Below are 25000 nucleotides of genomic sequence, written 5' to 3'. Positions count from 1 at the left end.
TCTGTGTTTGAGAGTACTTGAGTAGGACTGAGATATCCGGAATGTTTGAGTACATCTTCTCCTCCTCCTCCTCCTCCTCCTCCTCCTCCTCCTCCTCCTCCTTTCCTCCTCAACCTCCTTTTCCTCCTCCTCCTCCTCCTCCTCCTCCTCCTCCTCCTCCTCCTCCTCCTCCTCCTCCTCCTCCTCCTCCTCCTCCTCCTCCTCCTCCTCCTCCTCCTCCTCCTCCTCCTCCTCCTCCTCCTCCTCCTCCTTCCTCTTACCCGCCACTTAAGTCTCCAAGTCATCCCAGTGTTAAGTCTACGAAATGTAATATTAGAGAGAAAAAATTAAAAAGGAAAGTTATTTCTATCCCTTCAGATCATGATGTACTCGGTCACTAGGCAAGCACACGTGTCCTCCTCCTCCTCCTCCTCCTCCTCCTCCTCCTCCTCTTCATCCTCTTCCTCCTCCTCCTCCTCCTCCTCCTCTTCCTCCTCCAGGGACGCGCCTCATTATGGTCCTATTCACCTACTCTGGTAACTGCCTCGTTCGCCACCATTGAGGGTTCCCGAAGGTCGCCCGCCGTCTTAGTGGCCGCGCCATTATTGTTATTGTGACCCTGAAAGTGGAAAGAGAGAGAGAGAGAGAGAGAGAGAGAGAGAGAGAGAGAGAGAGAGAGAAATGAGAGAGAGAGACGTTAATTTTTCTCTTACTTTTCTTCTCTTCATTTTGTTTAGCCTCCTATGATGCACGTTCATCTTCTTTCCTCTTCTACTTTCTTCTTCTTCTCCTCCTCCTCCTCCTCCTCCTCCTCCTCCTCCTATCCCTTCTGGTTGCCTAGCACCGTAAAGAAGTACCAACAGTTATACTTCTTATCTGTTTCCTATAAAGTTTCCCTGCAGTTTTTCCTCTCTGTTTGGTTCTTCTTTCCTTCTTTTCTAGTTTGGGGAGAGCGGCGAATACGGAGAAGCCTTCATTTATAGATCCATTTTTTTTCATATTTTTATTCTAGATGGTGCAGTCTCCGAAAAAGCAAATATGTAAGAACCAAGAGATATGTTGCTGTTTGTTCTTCCTTTGTGTTCTTTATTTTCCTTGGTGTTGGTGTTGTTGTTGATGTTGTTGTTGTTGTTTTTGATGTGGTTGCTGTGATTGATTTTTGCTTTTGTTGTAGTTGTTGCTGTTGTTTTTGTTTTTATTATTGTTGTTGTTGTTGTTGTTATCGTTGTTTTTGTTGCTGTTGTTGGTGTTATTGTTCTTTTATTGTTGTTGTTGTTGTTATTGTTCCTCTTCATCCTCTTCTTCTTCTTCTTCTCCCTCTTCTTTTTCTTCTTTTTCATATTCTTATTCTAATTCTTAGTCTTATTATTTTTCTTATTCTCCTCCTCATCTTTCTCCTCATCCTCCTCCAGCCTTCTTCTCTGCTGTATTTTTTTGCTCTTCCTTGCAGCTAGTTACAAGTTATCGTGGTTACCCAGCAACCTTGAAAGAACCAAAATGTCTGCTGTTTTTGATTTCTTTTGTATTCCTTTGTATTCCTTTTCTTCCTCTTCCGCTTCCTACTCCTCCCTCCTCCTCCTCCTCCTCCTCCTCCTCCTCCTCCTCCTCCTCCTCCTCCTCCTCCTCCTCCTCCTCCTCCTCCTCCTCCGCTCTTGTTTCCCTTATCTGTGTTTGGGCTCCAGGTTAATTGGAAATATGTTTCACCTGTTTCCCCGAGGAAAGATGATGCTGCCATGAGAGAGAGAGAGAGAGAGAGAGAGAGAGAGAGAGAGAGAGAGAGAGATATTATTCATATTATGATTAATAGCGTAGAGTTAGATTAATTACTCCCATAGACTTTCCTTTACAGCCATCTCTCTCTCTCTCTCTCTCTCTCTCTCTCTCTCTCTCTCTCTCTCTCTCTCTCTCTCTCTCTCTCTCTCTCTCTCTCTCTCTCTCTCTCTCTCTCTCTCTCTCTCTCTCTCTCTCTCTCTCTCTCTCTCTCTCTCTCTCTCTGTTTACCAATCACGAAGTCATCTACCAACACACACACACACACACACACACACACACACACACACACACACACACACACACACACACACACACAGAGAGAGAGAGAGAGAGAGAGAGAGAGAGAGAGAGAGAGAGAGAGATTAAACAAACCTTCGTCAGATGGAAAGGTTAATCAGAGTACAACACAGCGAAGCACATTACTGTAAACGATCCCCCATCCCGTGTGTGTGTGTGTGTGTGTGTGTGTGTGTGTGTGTGTGTGTGTGTGTGTGTGTGTGTGTGTGTTTGTGTTTGTGTTTGTGTGTGTGGTAAACTGTGATGTGATTGCCAATGACGGTGAGACAGTCCTCCTCCTCCTTCTCCCCCTCTTGTAAATTGTTAACAGTGGCAGGTGAATTAAGAAGATAAATTAAACAAGAGTCACTGAGAAGTGAAAGTGGAGGAAGAGATCCTGGCTGAGGAAGAGAGTGAAGGAGGTAGAGGATGAAAATGAGACAGATGATGAGGGAAGAGTTGGGAGGAGACAGATCGATAAACAAACAAACAGAAAGAAAGGATGAGGAAAGGAAAAAATAGAGAGAAGAGAGAGAAGACGAGAGGGGAGAAGAACACACACACACACACACACACACACACACACACACACACACACACACACACACACACACACACACACACACTGAAAGGCCCAAGGAAAGCTACCCCACCCACCTACCTACCTTCTTTCTTTCCATTTCACGAAATTAAACGTTCCAAAGGTCTCATGAATAACGCAGTTTCAACCTTTTTTCGTTCTTTCTTTCTCTTTTCTTTTTTTTCACCATTCCTTTGTTTTCTTTCAGGCGAAGTGAGGTCAGGCTGCTTTGGGTTTAGACGTGAGGTGTTTCTTTCATTTGTGTTATTTTATTCTCCCTTCCGCGGCCGAGACGAGAGGAATAATCTGTGTGTCTTTATTTTCAGGGACAAAAGTGAGAAATAGAGTGAGCCTGGCCACGCCCTCACACAAAAAACACCAGGTAAGGCTGCTTTCTCTTTGTGTTGATTAAGGGGCGGGGGGTGGTGTGGGTTTGTGTGCGTGGCGGGGACTGGGTGGTAAAGAAATATTGTGGGTGTTGGAGACATGTTAAGGGAGAGAAGAATGATGGATATGATACTTGTGGGTTGCGTTCTTGGGTGGTATTTTACTGGTGGTAGTCAGGAAGGTGTTGTAGTTGGCGGTAGTGATGTCTGTGGTGGTGCATATTGGTGCTGATGCTGGTGATTAGAGAGGGTAGTAACAGTAGTGGTGATGTGTTTGGTGTAGGTTGATAGATATTAATGGTGTTCCTTATGGTGATAGTGTTCGGAGTGGTATAAAGTGGTGATGGTGGTGGTGTGGTAGTTGTGGTGAAAAGGCAACTGGAAAAGGCGAGATGAATGTCGTTGCTGATGTTGCGGAAAATAGCTTCGTTATTTTTGTCTTCTATCTTGTGTTATATATATCTTTTTCACCTGTAAATTCCTGGGATTTTGTTCCTGGAGCTAAAAGTAGAAAATTGTTGTTAAGTTTTTGCCTTCAGCTTTGTACTGCTATTTTTGCCTCCCGCCCTCTTTTGTGACTATTTCAGATATTCTTTTTTTTTCCTCTTTTGCATAAACGCTTAATTTATATATATATATATATATATATATATATATATATATATATATATATATATATATATATATATATATATATATATATATATATATATATATATATATATAGTTTTATTATTTCTATGCTCTAGTTTTTATTATAATTTCTCATTTTCTTTTTCTGCGACTTTTGGTTGTTTTCATCTTTCTCGTCTTATATATACACAAATTGAGGATTATATAATACCTGTATTGTTCTTAACCTCAGTCTTGTGTAACCTTCTTCCCTGCTATCCTTTCTTTCAGGTACTTAATAACTCCTTACTTCCCTCTCTTAAATGATATAAAATTTCAAAACATTATTGAAATTGTCATCAGCAACATTCTTGCCTTTCAAGTGTCACGTTTAACTACAACGAACATCAAGAATTAAATGGTGGAGGTTGAAGGATGAGGCGTTGAAAGCGGAGTTTAAAACCAAAGTGCTGGACAGTATGGTAGAAGCTGAAGATCCAGACACATGGTGGACAACAAGCAGCAGCCACATAATTGAGATAGGGGAAGAAGTATTTGGGAAAACATCAGGCAAGGACGCCCCGCAGGATAAGGAATCTTGGTGGTGGAATAATGAGGTGAGAGAGAAAGTTAAGGCAAAGAAGGAGGCAAAGAAAACATATGACAGAATGGGAAATGAAGAAACAGAAAGAGCCTATAGAGAAGCAAATAAAGAAGCTAAGAGGTCAGTAGCACAAGCGAAAGCTAGAGCAAGGGAAGGCATGTACGATAAATTAGAAACCAGGAAGCAGAGAAGAGGATATTTGCACTAGCAAGACAGAGAGAGAAGTCAACAAAGGATTTTACGCATATCAAGCAGGTTAAAAATAAGGAAGGTAGAGTTCTAATTGATGACAATGAAATAAAAGAGCGATGGAAAGAATATTTCAAGACACTTTTGAATGAGGAAAACCCAAGAGGAGTGATGGAGGATGGGGAACCAAATGACAGGAGAACAACAGCAATTTCAAGGGAGGAAGTCAAACAAGCCTTGAGGAGGATGAACGATGGGAAGGCAACAGGGCCGGATAACATACCTGTAGAGGTGTGGAAGAGTTTAGAAGAGGAAGGGCTTGAGTGGCTGTGTTGGTTGGTAAATAAGATCTATGAGAAGGAGAAAATCCCAAATGCATGGAGATGCAGCGATATTGTCCCAATATACAAAGAGAAAGGAGACATACAGGACTGTGAAAATTACAGAGGAATTAAATTAATGTCGCATACAATGAAGCTGTACGAAAGGATAATTGAGAGAAGAGTAAGGGAGAAACACAGGTGGGAGAAGAACAATTTGGTTTTATGCCGGGAGAAGTACTACCGATGCAATCTTTGCGCTAAGACAACTGCTGGAGAAGTATGGGGAGAAACAAAGAGAGTTACACCTTATTTTCATTGATTTGGAAAAAGCTTATGATAGAGTACCACGCCAGGAAGTTTGGGCTAGTATGAGAAGAAAAGGAGCATCAGAGAAGTATGTGAGAGTGATCCAGGACATGTACGAAGGCTCAAGGACGAGGGTAAGGAGCAGTGTGGGAGCAACAGAGGAGTTCTGTGTGAGAGTGGGCCTGCACCAGGGATCTTCTCTGAGCCCATATCTGTTCAACCTACTCATGGATGACAGTATTCAAAATATAAAGGAGGAGGCACCGTGGACTATGTTGTTCGCGGATGACATCGTCTTGGTGGATGAAAGTAGAGATGGTGTGGAGAGAAAGTTGGAGAGATGGCGACGAGCATTGGAGGAGAGAGGTTTGAGAATTAGCAGGAGAAGACGGAGTATCTGAATTTTAATGGTCGACAGGAGAGTGAAGTATGGATGCAAGATATGAAGTTAAAGGGTGTGAAGGAGTTCAGATACTTGGGCTCTCATATATCAGCGGACGGCAACCTGGATGGAGAGATCATTCACCGTATCCAATCGGGCTGGAAGAATTGGAAAAGAACAACTGGAGTGCTCTGTGACCGAAAAATTAGTGCAAGAGTAAAGGGAAAAGTGTTCAAATCGGTGGTTAGACCTGCCATGTTATATGGTGCGGAGACGTGGCCAATAAAGAAAGCACAGGAGAATAAGTTGGAGGTTGCTGAGATGAGAATGTTAAGGTGGATGCTTGGGGTGACAAGGAGGGATAAAGTGAGAAACAATTTTATAAGAGGAACAGCCAAAGTAACGGAGGTGACAAAGAAAGTACAAGAAAGGAGAATGCGATGGTTCGGTCATATCAAAAGGCGAGAAGAAGGATATGTCGGCAGAAGGATATTGGATATGGAAGTGGAGGGAAGAAGACGACGTGGCAGGCCAAAGAAAAGATGGAAGGATCGTATTGGAGAGGACCTGAGGGAGAGAGGATTGAGTGGAGAGGAGTTTGGGGACAGAGCCTTGTGGAGAAGACTAGTGAGGAACAGCGACCCCATATGAACATGGGAGCAGCTGCAGAAGAAGAAGAAGGACTCATATAATTGAACAATCTGAAACCTTTTGATTATTATTTTGAAAGCCTGTACAAATCGTAAAGATTGATGTGGATATTTTCTATCTCTTATGATGGTGAAACCTTGTTAAACTATCAGTGGTCATAAAAGTACTTGAAAATCATAGTACCTTCTAACAGAAGTTGTTTAATGCTACTAAAAAGAGAAGATGAGACGTTTAAGAATACAAATCACATTGTAACGTTAAAAGAAAAAAGTGTTTAGCTCAGAGCTGGTAGCGCCATCCTTCTTGTCCACATAGGTAACACAAGCAATTATTTAAAGTTCGTAATTATAATTGGTATCTTATTTCCTAGTTTACCTTTTTTTCTTACACCACACAGTGTTCCGCCACAAGACTTGAAAATGACTTCCATTGAAACACCAGCGAGTTTTCTCAAATTAGTGTATTGAATAGAGGCGTTCAAACTAATTGGAAAAGTTGAACTCAGCCATTAGCGCCCCAGTGAGGTGCGGAAGTGTGAGAGGGAGGGGGAAACAGCTCAGCGAGGGGATGTTTCTAAACCTACTGGACTGTTGGTAGCGTTTGGTGAGGCGCACTTGTGAAGTGTTGGTCACTTGCGACTGAATGGGAAGTTGAAAGCATTTGGGGAACGTGTTGCTAACGTTTGCATATGTGTGTTACGTTTGTGGTTGTGTGACGTTTTATCAAGAAGGACGTGTCGTCAGTGTTATAGCTGCTCTAAGGAATGTTTTTTTTTACTTCCCTACGTTTGTGGGTTTGTTATATTATGGCAAGGAACGTTTAGGATGTTATTGCAATACGTATGCTTAAGACGTGCTCTGTTGTAAAATTTTTTTAAATCTTTATGGAGAATGTTTGCGAAATGAAGTTGATATTTAAAGATAGTTGGTGATGTTTAACACAGTGATCCTTGTACTTTAGGAGTGTTGGGAATGTTTTAAGGAATGTTGCGTAGATGTTATTTCAAGGATTGCCGCAGATATTTCGAGGATGTTGTGCGCATAAATAAACCATACAGGGAATAGGCATTGTCCCATACCTTACAAAAAAACAAAAACAGCACACACGACAAAGAAAGATAATATATATTAAAAACTTACTAATTCTGACAAAAAAAATTCCGGCATGACACACAAATACCTCCATCACACCCTTGCGTCACATTCATCGCTCCACACAATCACCTGATAATTAAAACGGCGCTGCCACACTCCACTCGGAAACCAGGTGCATTTCATCTCATTAACTGAAGGCCGGTGCGGGGATTATACCTGGTGTCTGCGGGGCGGCGCCGTTATCATCCTGTAGTGATTAGTTGGTCTTTCGATGCTCTATGGTTGATTTTGATTTGTTGTATTTGATGTTGTTATGGAGTTTCAAATGAAGGTATGAGTTATTTTATTCATTATTATTCTTTTTACTGCACAGTTGGTCTTGTGATACCCTATGGTGTGTTTGTGAGATTCATTTTATCTTTATCTATTCAGTAATGTTATAGATTTCGCTCTATTGGTGTGAGTTAATAGTTTCATGAATGCTTGTTTTATTTTTGCATTTCTATGGTGCACTTTGTTGTAATAATAAAACCTTTTGTTTGGTCTGTCGGTCATCACCAAACTTTGTGTTGCGTTTGGAGGCGGTGAGTTACGCTGTGTTTGGGACACGACTCCCTTCTATGACTGTCTTTTGTGTTTTTTTGGGGGGAGGGAGGTCTTTAACTTCTTTACTCTATCTACTTATTTTTTTTTTCTTATGTAAGAGGGGGAAAACTGGCCAAGGGCAACAAAAACGGTCAAACAAAATACCCCACTAAGATCTCAACCACTTGTTATGTTGTTGTTATGACGTTGTCAGTTTTATTTTACCAGTTCCTGTTTTTTTGTGTGATTTTTTTGTATGTATAATGTGTTTCTATTGTTATGAAGTTTGTAATGGTTATAATGTAACTCTTATTCTTACTGCTACTTTACCTGTTTTGTTGTTGTTGTTGTTGTTGTTGTTGTTGCTTATGGCTCTTTCCCTTTATTGTCTATATTGTTTTTGTATCACCTTTTATATTCTCCTCTTCTATGGACATTTAAACACGCATTCTGTAAATGAATTCTGTTAGTTTTCCTGTGTTTTGACAAATATTTTTAATCATATTTTAGTCATGATTTTTTTTATTTATTTTATCACCATTTCAATACCCCACAATAAGCATGCATATTTAACACGCTTTGAACACTACCTGCTTCTATTGCCATAATTGTATATTGTAACTCGTGCCTTATTTCATCATTCTTTGGACATATAATTTTATGTTACTTCTATACCCGTGTTCTTTTTTTATCATACGCATACTGTTCACTTCTGCTAAACGCCACTGCGATGCTTATGTGCCTCTTCCATATGGTACTCTGGCCAGCAATAACCTTACACAACAGCGTCACGAGCTACGTAAATGGTTAAGATTCTCACTGTATTTTTGTGTCTGTATCTCTATACATTATAACTAGAATGTTTCAAAGAAAAAAAAAAAGGTCCGACGACATCTACTCCCCCTCACTAAAGCATAATTTATTCAAGTTTTGTTTTTCAATACAAAGAAATTAGTGACATGCTACAAACTTTCAAAATACCATGTCATTCCTTTTTAGGTAATCGCCGTTCTATCACTCCGTTTTATCTTACTCCTTGCACTCCTTTTCATTCCTTCTCCTCTTCCAGTTTCTCCTTCCCGTATCCTATAATTGCTTCTTTCCCACACTGGCAGTCATACAGAGCCATTTTTCCTTTATGCTCTCTTTTTCTCCCTGACTCTTAATTCTTCATTACCATCTGAGACGATGCTCGATAAACTCTTTCTTTTATGTTATGGACTGCAATGGTTGAACATTCTTATATGATTAACTTGTTACAGGATATATTTTATTTTTTCGTCTCTATTCGTTCAATGTGGTTGGTCTTCTACCTCATTTTTCACTGTAAATCTGTATACCATATTTTCCTTGAGAATCATAGCAATGTTTCATCTTAACTTATTGATTTATTTACCTCTTATTTATTTATGTTTTGTTTGTTTATTTGTTTGAGAGAGAGAGAGAGAGAGAGAGAGAGAGAGAGAGAGAGAGAGAGAGAGAGAGAGTGTTGCCGAGTGTGGGGTGCAAAAGTTTAAAGTGTGTGTGAACGCATGCTTATTTTATTTGTAATTTTATTGGAATTTAGTCTGTAATACATAACTCTTAAGCATAATTTATAGTATTATGGGTTAGGTTTTAAGATAGGCTGTACTCACAATGCACCTTTAACCTGTAAAATGTCCAATGTTTAAATGTAAAGAATTGTATAAATAAAAAAAAAGAGATAGAGAAATAGAGAGAGAGAGAGAGAGAGAGAGAGAGAGAGAGAGAGAGAGAGAGAGAGAGAGAGAGAGTGTGTGTGTGTGTGTGTGTGTGTGTGTGTGTGTGTGTGTGTGTGTGTGTGTGTGTGTGTATGTATGTATATCAGCTGTGCCACTTTGTATTGTATTTTAGTTTCAATGAAGCACCAGTTTTTTTTTCTGTGTAGGGATACCTCGCTTCGTTTGTATTGCAACTCATTCCCTGTGACTACATTATGTTAAGCTCTTCTTTTTGACCTGAGAGATTTTTTGCATTGTCACTTTCCATTCTTCAACTCACTCTACTCTACCTCAATCTAGAAAATAACCAGCATATTTCCCCCAAATCTCACTAAGCACACATGTTCAGTCCTTTCTTTTTATCCTTTCAAGGTCGTACACCATATCACTTTCCATTCTTCAACTCAACACAACTTCAGTGACTTTCTTTTTTTTCTTTTCTTTTTTTTTTTTTTTTGCCACGAAAATAACTTGCATCGTTTTGTCCCGCTCTTTTCCTCCCACGCTGGTCTTCTTATTGTATCTTAGTCTAGTATTACCATCATTACCGTCACTGGCTTCCCATACTGTGCTTTGTGTGTATCTTCCTTTATAAGCTCCACTGGCCATAATTCGTCGACTTTACCCGCAACAAACTGGCAGTATCTTTTCATTTTCATGGCACATTTGCATATCTGTCCCACCAAGCAACTTCCTTTACTGGAGTTTGCGTTCCTTCTTCCTCAATTCTCCTCGTCTAAGTTTTATTTTATTCATTTATTCATCTTTTTTTTTCCTTTATTCTCCTTTCTTCCTTCCTTTTCTATACATGCACTTGTGTGGGTTTGTTATTTCCTTCTCCCGTGTGTGCTTACATTTACAAGCATAAATAAGTTTCATTTCAGTCTAGAAGTTTATATATCAGCATCCAAAACACCCATACCCACCAGCATTTTTCTTCGTCCTCACGTTCACGCTTCTCTTTCCCGTCTAACTTCCACCGTAACCAACTCAAACCTCACTTCTCTTCACCTCTAACACTTCTCTTCCCCTCCACACCCTCGCACTCTGACACACATGCACTCAAGAAGTCACACATTTCACGCAGCTTCCTTCACTCCCCCAGCTCCTTTTCAACAAGCCTCACACTTCACGGGGACAACAAAACACAATACTAGCTCACGTCTCTCACTCGCTATACTTTCCTCTCCTGTCACTATTCCCTCCCTTTATTCCTCAACTCAGCATGCGCACTTCTAACACTCTTTATCCTTCCTGCTCCACTGTACTCGTGTAGAAGTTCAAAAGTACTACAGATATGATTCAGTGGGCCGAGGAAAAAGTCTGGTACGTGTAGAAAAAAGACAGAGAGAAGATCCTTGTGGCTCCATGAGAGGTAAAAAAGAGATGGATTGGTTTGGAAAAAGAAGAGGAAGTGGAGGTGAAAAGAGGAGGCTACTTCACTGCGTCTTTTTGGCAGCGACAGAATGGCACAGATTAAACCCAAGTCCTCCAATTGTGTTAATGGAGAGAGAGAGAGAGAGAGAGAGAGAGAGAGAGAGAGAGAGAGAGAGAGAGAGAGAGAATTGCGAATTATCTCGGTACGAAAAATCTCCCTGCTAGTGAATTGACGCCACAAGTTTCCAAACACGTACACATACCCCCACACACACAAACACACACACACACACACACACACACACACACACACACACACACACACACACACACACACACACACACACACACACACACACACACACACACACATTTTTTAAACATCCTCACTACGTATCCATTTCCTCCTTTCACCTTCACTTTTTTTCTTTTTTTCTTACCTCGTCTTACCTCTTTCTCCTCACCAGCCTTTCTCCTCCTCCTCCTCCTCCTCCTCCTCCTCTACAAGCGAGGTGGCAATATCCTCAAGATTTAGAACAGAAAACTCGTTTGTGAGTCTCGTATCTCCAAGCTGAGGCAGCACTAAACCATACCTCTTCCTCCTCCCCGTCCTCCTCCTCCTCCTCCTCCTCCTCCTCCTCCTCCTCCTCCTCCTCCTCCTCCTCCTCCTCCTCCTCCTCTTCTTCTTTCTCTTCGTCTCCCTATTTATCATCTTTCTTTTGCCATCCACTCCTCGTGTTCGTACTCCTGCATCTCTCTCTCTCTCTCTCTCTCTCTCTCTCTCTGGCAGTCCAATGTAGTCGCGTTTCTCTTCCATCACACTTTCTTTCTCTCATCAAACCGTCTCGTCATCGCCTTCATCTCACCTCTACCCACTCACACCAAATTCTCCCTCTGCTCCCTCCTCGCTCTCCCTCCCTACCACTCTCCCTCTCTCTTGCCATTATCCCCTCTCCCTCTTCTCCTAATAACTCATGTCTCCTCCTATCTCACCCATTGAAACTATTTGTAGGATAACTCTCTCTCTCTCTCTCTCTCTCTCTCTCTCTCTCTCTCTCTCTCTCTCTCTCTCTCTCTCTCTCTCTCTCTCTCTCTCTCTCTCTCTCTGTCGGTTTACGCTTAGTCTTCCTTAATTTTTGTCTTCGTTTTCCTTCTATTTCTCTTCTTCCTGCTTTGCTGCTGCTACGTGTATAACTACTACTACTACTACTACTACTACTACGACCGCCACCACTAAATTCTGCATATTTCCTTTTTTCTTCTTCTTTTCTTCTTCTTTTTCTTCTTATCCTTCATCCTTCTTCACTCACCCACTCACCTCTCTGTCCCGCCGGGCCTTCTGCTGCAACTCCGTCAGGTTGAGGGCGTCACCTTTCAGAGAGACACACAAACCATCGAACCTCCCTTGACGAGACGAGTTGTTCTTTTCGTCCTTGATCGAGAAACACCACTTCTTCATTCTTCCTCTGTATCTTTGTGTGTGTGTGTGTGTGTGTGTGTGTGTGTGTGTGTGTGTGTGTGTGTGTGTGTGTGTGTGTGTTTCTGTGTGTGTCTTTGTTTCTCTGTCTTTGTGTATCTTGCTTCTGCTTATGTCTCTCTCTCTCTCTCTCTCTCTCTCTCTCTCTCTCTCTCTCTCTCTCTCTCTCTCTCTCTCTCTCTCTCTCTCTCTCTCTCTCTCTCTCTCTCTCTCTCTCTCTCTCTCTCTCTCTCTCTCTCTCTCTCTCTCTCTCTATGTTTCTGATTGTCTATCTACCTATCTATCGATCTACCTTTCTATCTAACTACCTATCTATCTATCTATCTATCTATCAAACTAACTATCTATTTATCTCTCTATCTATTTAGGTATTTATAAATCTATTTCTTATACATTTCTTTGTCTATATGTCTATCAGAATATATCTATCACATACGCAATTTTATATACTCAGAGAGAGAGAGAGAGAGAGAGAGAGAGAGAGAGAGAGAGAGAGAGAGAGAGAGAGAGAAACAATGCCGAGATAATAAACTACAGATCCATAAATACGAAGAATGAAGATGAGAAAGAGAAGTGGGAGGAGGAGGAGGAGGAGGAGGAGGAGGAGGAGGAGGAGGAGAAGAAGAAGAAGAAGAAGAAGAAGAAGAAGAAGAAGAAGAAGAAGAAGAAGAAGAAGAAGAAGAAGAAGAAGAAGAAGAAGAAGAAGAAGGAGAAGAAGAAGGAGGAGGAGGAGGAGAAGGACATGAAAACCACTCTCCCAAACGTAAAATATGTTCCCTTTCTGTATCACGTCTTGTTGGGTCATGCTTCACCTCTTCTTCCTCCTCCTCCTCCTCCTCCTCCTCCTCCTCCTCCTCCTCCTCCTCCTCCTCCTTCTCTTCTGTCACTTCCTTCTTCTATTTCTCCATCTGTACCTCCTTCTCTGCTGCTTCCTCCATTTCCTTCAAGTCTCTCGAAGTAAATGGATGCACGAGAGAGAGAGAGAGAGAGAGAGAGAGAGAGAGAGAGAGAGAGAGAGAGAGATGTATTTCACGATATCTCTCTCCTCCAATCCCTCTACCTTCCTTCCTCCCTTCCCTCCTTTCCTCCCTCCTCCCTCCCTCCCTCCGTCAGGTAATCACGTGGCCGCCAGATCACATCCTTTAGTCACAGAGACGAACATAATGGAAGGGATTCACCATTGCTACAAGAAGCCTATTGTCCTCTCTCTCTCTCTCTCTCTCTCTCTCTCTCTCTCTCTCTCTCTCTCTCTCTCTCTCTCTCTCTCTCTCTCTCTCTCTCTCTCTCTCTCTCTCTCTCTCTCTCTCTCTCTCTCTCTTCCCATCCATCACTATTTCACTTCCTCTTCCACCTCCTCAGCTTCCTTCATCGCTTTTTCTTCCCTTCATCTTCAGTGCCTCTTTATTCGTCCCTCTATCCCTTCCTTTCTTCTTTTTTTTTTTTTTACTTTATTTTTCTTGCCTCTTCCTCTACTTCTATATTTCAATTCCTCTTTTTCCCTTTTTCCTTGATGTTTTCATTTTTTTTTCACTTTCGGTTCATTTCCTCTTCTTTTCTCCTCCTGTTCTTCCCTTCTAGTGACTCTCCCTTCATTTTTCTCTCCGTCTATTCCTTATTTCCCTTCTTAAGCTGTGTCTCTTCCTTCCATCTCCATTTTTTTCTTCTTTTTCCGTCTCTTCTTCCATCCTTTCGTCTCTTATTTCATTTTTTTTTTTCATTTCTTCCTCATTTACTCCCATATAACCACTTCTTCCTACATCATCAATTTTTCTTCTATATCTTCGTTATTTTTCCAGTTCCTATATTTTATCTTTCCCACAATTCTTCTTGTTTCTCCCCCTTTTCTACTTCCTATTTTCTTCTCCCTTTTCATTCTATTCTCCAATCATTTTCGGAGTCTCTCCTTTTTGTCTCTTCTATAGCACATGTTCGTTTTATTCATTTTGATCTTCCCCAATTCTCTTCTCCCTCAATAACTATACCTTGAGAGAGAGAGAGAGAGAGAGAGAGAGAGAGAGAGAGAGAGAGAGAGAGAGAGAGAGAGAGAGAGAGAGAGAGATTTGCATATATTTACATAGAAATACGGACTTTAGGCCCAATGGCTCTATGGAAATACTGCGTTGGTAACCCTTGTTGCTTAATTGATCGGCCGAGCGAGACAGTTAGATGAGGAGAGAAAGACGGAGAGCCGGACAGGTATAGAAGTGAGGGACGCACGGAAGACAGCTGCGGGAACACAGGCAAGGAAAAAAAGAATAGGGAAAGATGTAGAAATATTGACAGTAGGAGAAACAGACCCAAAACACAGACAAGGAAGGGCGTTCAGGGGACAGACAGGTGATATTTCAGGCATGGAAAGGACTAAAAGGGGGGAAAGAGACATATATAGGCAGCTCTACTGAGATACTGAAGAAACAGAGGTCATAATACACAGACGGAAGAGCAGAGAGTTGTATACCGGAGACAAACATTGGCCGAAAAAAAAGAAAAAAAAGAGATATAGACAGAAGAGAAAATACATCAAAATATAGAAAGAGGCAGACAGAGAAAAAATAGAGAAGCTAACATTCAGACAAAAACACGGGTAGTGAGAAAGAGAAAATCAGAGACTCAAAGAAAGAAGGCCGAGAGATAGAAACAGGAGAAAAGAATGACGGGTATAAAGTTGGACTAGACATGAACGCAAAGAAACGGAAAAATACACAAAGACAACGTGCAAGATTGATATGAAAATGGATTCTTTTAGATACTTTTGCTTCATCTGCGCCGAAATGTTACAAGGAGGAGGAGGAGGAGGAGGAGGAGGAGGAGGAGGAGGAGGAGGAGGAGGAGGAGATATAGTGAAGGAAGAGAAGAGGGAAGAGAAGAAGCAGTCCTTTAGCTAATATGAAGAATATAAAAGAAAGGAAAAACAAATTAGGTGAAAGAGAAAGACCAGAAGAGTAGTGCTCGAAAAATAAGAAAGTATAATAAGAAGAAAGAGAGAACGAATAAGATGAAAGAGGAGGAGAGGAAGAAGAGGAGGAGGAGGAGGAGGAGGAGGAGGAGGAGGAGGAGGAGGAGGAGGAGGAGGAAGAAGACATGTCAGTTCTGATGAGAAAATGCAAGTGAAATGAAGAGATAAATAAAATCTGTATTATTTACGTTGGGCAAGAAGAAGAGAGGAAGAGGAGGAGAGGGTATGGACTGGAGAAGGACCAGAATGAGGAGGAGGAATACAAAGGAATACAAAGAGCCTAACGAGACTATCTGTGTGACTATCCTAACACTGCAGGTTCTGTGAATTAAAGGCAAAAGGACACCATGGTTCAAGGAAAAAAAAAACAAGAAGACTCAGGGAGAGAGAAAGTCGAATGTGTGATAGGAAAGGTTGAAAGAGAAGTGCTAGTAACTAGTACACTAAAAAAAAAAAATGCAGGCGAGAAGTACACATTATACGTGGTGCTTGTCAAACCTGTGTTTAAAAGTTTCTGCTGTTATTTTTGACTTAATGTCCTGAGAGAGAGTTACAAACATTTGAAACTTTATTAAAGGAATAGTGTCTAGTTTCAGCTGATCTGTAATCTTATAACCATTATTTCGAATGGTATTGGTTCTGTCAAAGATTGGTTAGCTGTTTATGCTTACATTATCAAAGTTGCAAAACATTAAGTCAAATAGCATCCGTCGCTTCTTTAGATTAAACAAGTTGAGCTTCTTCAAGCGTTCTTAGTTCGTTTCCCATTCGTAAGACCATCTTGGTGACTTTCCATTTAACTCTCTTCAGCTTGTCTATATTTTTCTCTAGTAGCATGACCAGAACTGAACACAGAATTTGAGATGGGATCGAACAACCGCATTAAAGAAAATAAGAAAAACTCTTTCTGACTTGAATTCAAAAGAATCGAGCTCAACACAGATCTTTGTGGAACCGCTTAAAACTTCTCGACAGTTTGAAAAATTACCATTTATAACAACACGCTGTTCTCTATCAAAGAATCAGTCTTCCAGCTTACCTTGTAGATGCTTATGGGAGACTTTGTCAAAAGTATTTTTTTAAATCTTTATCTCGTCGCACATGGGGAAAACATCATTAAAGAACTCTAGCAGGTTAGATAAATTAAAACGGCAATTTCGAAAGCCGTGCTGTGAGTTATGAATTTTTACTTTTAGAAAGTTCACTAAATTATAGCTTATTACGGTGTCCAGTAATTTAAATACTACAGATGTGAGGCTCATGTGTCTGTAGCTACTTGGAAGTGATTTATCGCTTTTCTTGTGTATACGGTAAACGTTAGCTAACTTCCAATCCCTGAGAAGCTTACCACAGCTAAGTGTTTTGGTGAGTAATGAAAGGGCCTTATAAATTTGAAATTAACTTTCTTTCAAGACGATTAGTATGTATAGTCTATGCCGGGGTTTTGTTAGTTTTCATTTTATCTGTTGCTTTGATTATTTCATCATCACTAAAATCAGATACACTTAAAGGGGTTATGTTACAAAGTATAGAGGATGGTTCAGAGAATTTATGAATGTTTTCCTCTGTAAAAACTGAGGAAGAGGAGGAGGAGAAGCCGGAGAAGGAAATTGGAAGAAAGAGTCAAGCGGAGGTGGAATTCATTGATCTTCCTGTCAGCAAGGAAATGATGACGAGAGAGAGAGAGAGAGAGAGAGAGAGAGAGAGAGAGAGAGAGAGAGAGAGAGAGAGAGAGAGTCGTGAAACCGAAATGAAGTTGCATAATACTGAATCGAATAAGATGAATCATGCAAAAGAAAATCGACTAAGACAAGACAAAGAACAGAAGAGGAAGGAGATGAAGAGGAGGAGGAAGAGGAGGAGGAGGAGGAGGAGGAGGAGGAGGAGGAGGAGGAGGAGGAGGAGATAAAGGGCGAGGTGCGCGGTTGGTAGAGAGAGAGAGAGAGAGAGAGAGAGAGAGAGAGAGAGAGAGAGAGAGAGAGAGAGAGGAAACTCAAGGAAACTCAAGATAATACGCACACACACACACACACACACACACACACACACACACACACACACACACACACACACACACACACACACACACACACACAGAGAGAGAGAGAGAGAGAGAGAGAGAGAGAGGCGGTGGAATTCCTACAGAAGAAGAGGATCTCAAGGGATGCTGAAAAGGAAGCTTGGCAGTAAACAGCAGCGTAACTCAGGCAACACAGCGATCACGGGCCTCTTCCTCCTCCTCCTCCTCCTCCTCCTCCTCCTTCTTCTCCACTTCCTTCTAACCCTCCTCCGTTTTCTCATCTTTCTCCTTCTTTTCCTCTTCCTGTTCTACTTTTTTTTCACCATCTTCCTCCTCCTCCTCTTCCTGCCCTTCCATCCTCCTCTTCCTTCTTTTCCTCCTCCTCCTCCTCCTCCTCTTCCTCCTCCTCCTCCTCCTCCTCCTCCTCCTTTCTTTTCCTCCTCCTCCTCCTCCTCCTCCTCCTCCTCCTCCTCCTCCTCCTCCTCCTTCATTCATCCTAAGGCAACGAGCTATTTTTCGTGTGTGTGTGTGTGTGTGTGTGTGTGTGTGTGTGTGTGTGTGTGTGTGTGTGTGTGTGTGTGTGTGTGTGTGTGTGTGTGTGTGCTTTCAAGGCGGAGTTGAAATCTCACTTTTTATTTTGTTATTTTGTTTTCTTTTATTTCTTTCATGGTTTAGTTTCTTTATTGTTTTGTTATTTTTGTTTTCATTTTCTTCCTTCCTTTGTTCTTGTATTTCCCTTATTTTATTATTGTTTCATTTTTTTCTTTCTTTTTTTTATATTTTTTTCTCGTTTTTCACTTCTTTCCTTTTTTTCCTTCCTTTGGTCCCTTCCTTTGCCTGTTTTCTTTCATTAGTTTATTTTTTTCTCTTCTTGCTTCTCGTCTCTTCCTTCTTCCAACACATCGTCTTTCTTTTTTTACATTATTTTCTCCTCCTCGTCTCTTTCCTTCCTCGAGGCTGCTTCTTTTCTTCCCCTTTTGTTGCTGCTTCTATAATATACACTTGAGAGAGAGAGAGAGAGAGAGAGAGAGAGAGAGAGAGAGAGAGAGAGAGAGAGAGAATGGTTTGCACTTTCTTTTTCTTTTCTTTTTTTCATTTCTCAAAGTTAACATCTTCTCCATGTCGTCTTAAAGAAAATATGCATAAATTTATCATAATTAAGACACACGCAATCATTATTCATCCACTTTTAAAGACAGAGAGAGAGAGAGAGAGAGAGAGAGAGAGAGAGAGAGAGATGCAGTTTTTCAATATCGATGAAAAGACAGACAGACACACACACACACACACACACAGAGAGAGAGAGAGAGAGAGAGAGAGAGAGAGAGAGAGAGAGAGAGAGAGAGAGAGAGAGAGAGAGAGAGATGCAGTGTTTCAATATTGATGAAAAGACAGACACACACAGAGAGAGAGAGAGAGAGAGAGAGAGAGAGAGAGAGAGAGAGAGAGAGAGATACAATGTTTCAATATCGATAAAAAGAAAAATATATTGAGTTAATGATTTTAGTGGACATGAGATAAGTTGAGACAGAGAGAGAGAGAGAGAGAGAGAGAGAGAGAGAGAGAGAGAGAGAGAGAGAGATACTGAGAGACTGAGAGACTAAAGATACATGCATGAATACAATATAATACACGACACAACCTCAATATTTTACTGTAATGCTGCCATTGCGGGGAATTAAAGTAATTTACTGCCACACATACAAAGTTCCGAGCGGCTCAAGTTTGTAAATGTTACCCCATAAGCCCCGGCGTATGCTCTCTCTCTCTCTCTCTCTCTCTCTCTCTCTCTCTCTCTCTCTCTCTCTCTCTCTCTCTCTCTCTCCTCTCTCTCTCTCTCTCTCTCTCTCTCTCTCTCTCTCTCTCTCTCTCTCTCTCTCTCTCTCTCTCTCTCTCTCTCTCTCTCACACAATGCTATAGAGCAGGGGTTCTCAACCTTTTATCGTTAAGAACCCCTGAGTTATAAGACCATCTACCAGTACCCCAGTATTGTCACATGGAACATGGAACTCAATATGCAATGGCACTGCAAAGGATTTTATTAGATCAGCCATCTAAGTACCCCTGGAAATCTTCTTATGAACCCCCTGTGGTTTCGCGCTGTCAGGATGGCCACTGTCCATGAGCTAACATCATTAGGTCTCTATGACGCTGAAGACGTCTATGCAGAACGGTTTGGTTGGCAATAGACAATCTCATTATCAGACTTTGATTTCTAAGTTATGAAAATAATCTCATTTACGGGGCTTCATAGGTTCATGGTGTCTTGTAGTCTACTTACTAACCTAGAAGGAAAGAAAATATCAAACTAACTTCGAGCTATCAATTGAGGAAGAAGTAATCTTTGTCCCAGGAATAGAGCAAGATGGTATATAAAAAACACAATGCATAGTTATAACCTAACTCTACTATTATAGCGTTTTTGTCGTAGATACATGTTTAGAAATACTTTACCTATCTTGATATCTCCTTATGTGACAAAAGAATATCCAAAAATATACGATATGCAGTTGACCATCTTTTCTGTGAAATATTACGATATCTGTTGAATCTGGCAACTTCAACGGGAGTTTGGGTCCTCTCCTAGTGTTTCCTTATGATTGAAACATTGATATTTACACGTCATTGTGATCAGGAAATAAAGAAAACTAAGTTTGCTTTTTCTAAGAGCATGAAATAGAAAAATTTATGTTTACAAGTGGCAGTTTATGTATAAGACACGCAAACCTGTGTGCACTCATCCACTCTATCCAGAAGCTTAACTAATTTTCAAAAGTTCCCCAATAGCTACACAACTACCATTGGTCTACTGTTTCTATCCAGTTACCTACAAACACGTACACATTCAAGGCAGCAACATGCAAAGTACACTAAATACTCCGGAGCAAAGCTGCCTCACCTTGTTTCATTAATCAGCTAACTCTTGCACACTTTCACACCAAAGCTATTTTTCATTTACCATCGACGATTTTATATTCGAATCAAAATTAAAACGACGATTGAGAACTTTCGGCCTAAAGATGTTTGAGGGCCGTGACGGCCTTGGGCGCCGCACGGGGGAAGGAGGTGGCCGTCGGGTCCGGCCTGGGGCCCAAGGCAGGGAACTGGCTGCAGGTCCTGCTTTTCCTTGGTGGCCTCAAGCTTCACTACTAGTCGTCCACTTGCAGCGCATCACACTAGGCAAGGGTCGCCATAAGCAAGAGATCAATGTCTACCACTCACCGGATGGTACCGTGAGGGGCCCTAAAGGGGTGATAAGGGCTCCTTGCATAGAATATGATGGTGAGTGGTGTGTACGGGACCTCTGCTTATAATGACACCGGGCTGAACAACTCGCCATGAACGAGGGCACGCTGTGCGCCATGAGCCAGGCACTGACAGTACCAGTGGTCCTTTACGTTAGGTTAGGTTAGGTTAGGTTAGATTAGGTTAGGTTAGGTTAGGTTAGGTAAAAAGGACTCACTTCATGACAGCGTTTGGGGAGTGGTGTGTGGCGGGTCATTGCTCATGGCGACCTGTGTGAGGCATTGCAAGGTTGCATCGTCACTGCTCTCATAACCACGGGACTGGGGTTGACCCTTTCTGGGTAAAAAGTTTCGTCCCAGTACCTGTGTAGGTAATAATACTTTGGATCGTTTCGCCATCGCCATCGCCGCACCGTTAGCCTCGATAAACGGATCGTTATCCTCAACAAACACATCTGTACCGTGGACACTGGAATCGCAACCTGTCGTGGAATCCCATTGTTAGCGTGGACTCATTTTCCTTCGCGGCTTCAAGCTCACTGATTGTTGTCAACTTGCAGCGCCTCATACTAGGCAAGGCGTCGCCTTAAGCAGGGTGCCGTGTCTACCGTCCATCAGATGATGCCGTGAGGGGCCTTTAAGGGGTGATAAGGGCTCCTTGCATAGAGTCTGGTGGTGAGTGGTGTGTACAGGACCTCTGCTTATAATGACATCGGGCTGAACAACTCGCCATGAACGAGGGCACGCTGTGCGCCATGAGCCAGGCACTGACCGTACCAGTGGTCCTTTACGGGGTGAAAAGGACTCACTGACAGTGTTTGGGGAGTGGAGTGTGGCGGGTTATGCTCATGGCTACCCGTGTGAGGCGCAGTAAGGTGGCAGCGTCACTCTCCTCGCACTCACGGGTCTGGGGTGAACTCTTACGGGGTGAAAGGGTTCGCCCCAGTACCTGTGTAGGCAAGTGAACTTCAATTGCGTCGCAGTGAGGTGGCAGCGCCACTCTCCTCGCACCTAAGGGTGTGGGTGGACCCTTACAGGGTGAAAGGGTTCATCCCAGTACCTGTGTAGGCAAGTGGACTTCAATTGCAGCGCAGGAAGGTGGCAGCGTCACTTTACTCGCACTCAAGGGTGTTGGGTGGATCCTTACGGGGTGAAAGGGTTCGTCCCAGTACCTGTGTAGGCAAGTGGACTTCAATATTGTGTCTTGAAATCGCATCGTGAGGACTGGAACCGCATCGACATCGTGGAAACCCGCATCGTTCCCGTGGAAACTGGAATTGCATCTTGATCGTGGAAACTCGCATTATTATCTTGGAAACTGGAAGGGCATCTTTATCATGGAAAGGCATCGTCATTTTGGAAACTTGCATCGCTATCGAGGAAACTGGAATGCCATTGTTATCTTGGAAACTCGGAGCGCTATCGAGGAATCTGGAATCAAATCTTATCGTACACACTGTTATCGTGGAAGCTCTCGTGATCGTCGTTCGTTTCGTTATCTCTGAATTACTTAATTAGTCTTGGTATTATTATTAGCCTCCGTAATAATAGAGATGTTGGTCATTTTTATCTTATCTCTTTTACTGTATTTTTTATCTCAGGGTACAGTTTAGTGTTCTTCAACCTTTTCTAAATTCGTGCACCTTTTCGAGAAGCAAGGAGGACTATAAAAGAAATGCATCAATATTCGTAATTTTCCCCTACTTTAAGACTGAAAATCGATAGATAACATTATTGAATATCTACCTGAAGCTACAGTTTTTTAGTCCTAAACAGTCGCTATATAGAGCGAAATGTACTATAACAAAATGCCACATCTCAAACACATTAGGCCCGTGTTCCGTCGGAGTGTAATATATTACTATTGTGAATAAATCGCAATACTTTGATTAATATCAATAGGAGAGGACCCAAACTGTCACAATTTCAGTGTTCGCAGGAGAGAGTCAGTATCGTCTCGCGGTACAGAGTAATCGTCTCTAAACACTGTATTACGATGTATCTATTGATTTGCCAGGGTTTTACTCCTACCAGTATTTTTCTGTTCTTATTCTACCATGGTATTTCTTTATAGTTACTTGAGTTTATACGACTGACATCATAATATAGAGCAAAACATAATTGTCTGGTGTACCAAGATCTTTCATTTCTAGAGACTTAAGACAGCACGGAACCTTAACACACATTTCACCTCGCTTCTGCACAGGTTAATTCTTCTTCTTCTCAACCTTTTAATGTGATGTACCCTCGAAGTCTTTCAGTATTGATCACGTACCCTTACCCACAATGCAGCGTCAGGAAGGGTAACAATAAATGCATGGTTTATTGACTTAGTTTATTAAGTTTAAATTGTGTTATATATGTGGAGCAGACACAATTTTTAATTAATATTAGTATGTTTCTATGAGGTAGTGTCGATAGGAACTGGTACCTCACAGGAGACACTATATGTGACTAACATGCAATGCATTTACCAAAAGGAACTATATCAGACAATTTTCGATCATTATGGCAGTGAACTAGTGTTGCTTGCAGCTAGTTGCAACTTGTAACTAGTAACAGTGATAAATAAGTCACTGTGTGTGTGTGTGAATAACATATAAAATAAGAAATCGGAGCAAATATTATAGGTTTGCAAGGTTGTGTGGCAACTGTAATCCAAGAGAGCTTCCTCTCAAGTGATATAACTCCAAGAGTTTCCTTGTTAACGTTGTTAACGTGTCCTGGTTCTAGTGAAGGACACATTGTATACTACAAACGAATTTGCTGCTATTTAAAACTGAAGCATTTTGAGAAACCCGCCACGTACCCCAAAAATTCCTCTCACGTACCCCTGGGGGTACGCGTACCCCAGGTTGAGAACCCCTGCTATAGAGTGACAGAGTGCTAGGAAATGTCAAGGAGGGCCAGATGACGCCAAAACCAACTTACTTTCAGTGCCATGATCACTCTCTCCCTTCACTCCGTTACCCTCTCTTCCCTCATCCTAACGCCTCATCCCTTCCCCTCCCTGCCTTTCTTCTCGCTTCTCCTCTGTCCCTTTCATCACCAGCACCAACACCTCTCTCACATATGTACCCTCTCTATTTTTTGCTTTCTTTATCTTCCTTGTATGTCTTCTTCTTCATTTGGTTCCTTAGGGTAGCATGGGATATTGGTGTCTATCTGTTGTGCTTTCTGTGTTGCTGTTCTTTTTCTTTCTTTCATGACCTGAATTGTTTGAAAAAGAGAAGTGTTAAGAATTTTCTATAATTTCTAACGTAGTCATTTTTCTGCATTTTTTTTTTTCCAGTAATCATCTTTTAGGAATGACACACTGAGCTAGATTTCTTTTTTCCCTCTTTCTATTTCCGTGGTTAGATTCTTTATATGTAAAATGAAAACTGATTTCTCTACGTGTACTTATGAAACCTATTTGTCTTTCTCCAACCCATCCTTTTTTTTTCTTTTCTTTTTATTTTATTACCGATATCTCTTCCCATTGCAATTACTTCTATTTAGTGTTTTACCTTTTCTGTGAACTCGTCGTCTTTACAAACCTACTTAACGTAATTTTTTTCTTTCATCACCTTTCCCCCTTTCCACCTTTTTGTCCTATTTTTATGTATTTTTCCCTTCTACATCCATCTTTATCTCTGTCAAGCTGTTCCAATCTTTATCTTCCTTTTACCCTTTATCCTTATCACATCTTATTTATAACTATTTCCCTTCTTATGATAGTCCCTAGCTTCCATATTCTTTCCTCTATTCAATAAACACTTATCTCCACCTGCTCAATTCCAATATCATTGATTTTTCCTCTTTTCCATCACCACCAACAGGTCTCTTTCTTCACCGTCCTATACTTCATCTAACTTTCATCATTAGCATCCACTATCTTCATCATCTGTACTACCACCCCTGTTCCTATCACTAGCATCACTCTCACACTCACGGTCACCATCACTATCATTGACCTTTTGCCCTTCTTTCCATCACCATCACCAGCCAACTTCCATCCATCTTCACCACTCTGCTTTCTGTCATCACCACCACCACCATAACCATCACCATCACTACTATCACCATCTCTGCCACTGACTGTTTGAATCCTGTGCCTGTCAGTTCAATTTTACAAATGGGCTTGATGAATTAACCTCGAAACAGAAATAGCCAGTTTTTCGCTAGATTTTTTTTTTCTCTCTCTTTTTTTTTTTCCTTCTGCATCGCCCCCGTCAGGTATGAAGTTTTTGTGTGTTGCAATTTTTTGTATTGTCACTGAAACGCTACAGGCAGGTCAGATATGCCATGTGTTGTTTGGTTAGTTTTATTTGTGTTGTTTTTGTTGTTATTCTTATTGATGATGGTGGTGATGGTGGTGGTGATGGTGGTGGTGGTTTTCATGGTTTTGGTAGTAGTGGTAGTGGTATATAATTTTTTTTCCCCTTTAATTCTCTTGTTATT

The 25000-nt window shown here is 41.4% G+C and overlaps 1 protein-coding gene across 23 annotated transcripts in view; it reads left to right on the top strand.

Moving 5' to 3' along the window:
• Positions 1 to 25000, top strand: part of LOC123505138 (sodium/potassium/calcium exchanger Nckx30C-like) — a 406837-nt gene that overhangs the window by 198123 nt on the left and 183714 nt on the right. For all 23 annotated transcript variants that reach the window (XM_045256255.1, XM_045256233.1, XM_045256252.1 and 20 more), the window contains one exon: positions 2935 to 2990. The gene's annotated coding sequence lies outside the window, so the exon portion shown is untranslated. The remainder of the gene's footprint in view (positions 1 to 2934; positions 2991 to 25000) is intronic.

Source organism: Portunus trituberculatus, chromosome 17 (assembly GCF_017591435.1).
Source record: "Portunus trituberculatus isolate SZX2019 chromosome 17, ASM1759143v1, whole genome shotgun sequence".
NCBI classification, from domain to species: domain Eukaryota; kingdom Metazoa; phylum Arthropoda; class Malacostraca; order Decapoda; family Portunidae; genus Portunus; species Portunus trituberculatus.
This window is presented reverse-complemented; position numbering and strand designations above follow the sequence as displayed.